The 1405-nt window shown below is 38.5% G+C and overlaps 1 pseudogene; it reads left to right on the top strand.

Moving 5' to 3' along the window:
* Positions 1 to 248: 248 nt before the first annotated feature.
* Positions 249 to 1091, top strand: LOC136137772 (protein SET-like; annotated as a pseudogene).
* The last annotated feature ends 314 nt before the right edge of the window (positions 1092 to 1405 follow it).

Below are 1405 nucleotides of genomic sequence, written 5' to 3'. Positions count from 1 at the left end.
TGTTTTGGCTTCACTCAAACTTCACCTGTGTCCTAATTTCTTTTGTGGATCAAGCAGACATGCCTGTGGTGGATTTTGGAGCCAGACAGACCTGAATTGACAGCTTGGTTTTGACTCTGTGAGATGTGGTTGAGTTCTTCAGGGTCTCTAAACATTACCTGCCTGTCTGTTAATTAACATGGGGAGAAAAATGTGTGGCTGTTTCAAAGTGTGACTATGAGAATTAAAATGAAATAAGGTGAGTTTTCATGGCTCCCAAACACCAGTCTTCATTTCCACCTCAAGCGAAGAAACCAAAGAAAGTGAGACTGACTCCCACCTCCAGGGCAAAGAAAACATCTGCTTCTCCAAACTTGCAGAAGGAAGAAAAATAATAGCAAGAAGAAATTGAACATATTGATGAAGTACAAAATAAAGACAGAACAGATGTAATGAACAAGCCAGCGAGAAGAGTTTGAAAGTAGAACAGAAAAATAACGAACTCCGCCAACCATTTTTTCAGAAGAGGTCAGAATTGACTGCCAAAATCTGAAATTTTGGTGTAACATTTGTCAACCATGCACAATTGTCTGTACTGTTTGTGCAAGAGGGTGAAGAGACACTATATTATTTGATAAGAGTTGAAGTAACAGAATTTGAAAATATTAAATCAGGTTATAGAATAGATTTTTGTTTTAATGAAAACCCTTACTTTGAAAATAAAGTTCTTTCCAAAGAATTTCATCTGAATGAGAGTGGTGATTCATCTTCAAAGTACACTGAAATCAAATGGAAATCCAGAAAGGATCTGATGAAAAGTTCAAGCCAAACGCAGAATAAAGCCAGCAGGAAGACACAGCATGAGGAACCAGAGAGCTTCTTCACCTGGTTTCCTGATCATTCTGATGAAAGATGATATTTGTCCAAATCCATTACAGTACTACTTGGTTCCTGACGTGGATGATGAGGAAGGGGAAGAAGAAGAAGATGATGATGTTAAAGAAGAAGGATTGGAAGATATTGATGAAGAAAGGGATGAGGATAAAGGCGAAGAAGATGAAGATTATGAGGAGGAGGAGAAAGGAGAGGAAGATGAAGGAGAAGATGACTAATGGAACACTGATGGATTCCAACCTTCCTTTTTTAATTTTCTCCAGTCTCCGGGAGCAAATTGCAATCTTCTTTTTTCTTTTGTCTTCTTGTTTTTAGTCATCCTGTTTTGAGGTCTCTTTTCCTTTATACCATGGTTCTCAACTTATTTTGGGGGGGAATACCTTGAGCAGAACTCAGTAGAGAAGAATCTCTACTCTTTTCTGTTCCAAATTCATTTTTATCCCTTCCTGTCTCAGCAAAACTTTATGGAATCAACACCACCATGCTCCGTGGGAAAAAAACTCCTACACCCTTAGCTCTGCTGGAATCTGGA

Source organism: Phocoena phocoena, chromosome 18, assembly GCF_963924675.1.
Source record: "Phocoena phocoena chromosome 18, mPhoPho1.1, whole genome shotgun sequence".
Classification (NCBI taxonomy): Eukaryota; Metazoa; Chordata; class Mammalia; order Artiodactyla; family Phocoenidae; genus Phocoena; species Phocoena phocoena.
The sequence above is the reverse complement of the archived record's forward strand: the minus strand, read 5'-3'. Positions and strand labels throughout refer to the sequence as shown.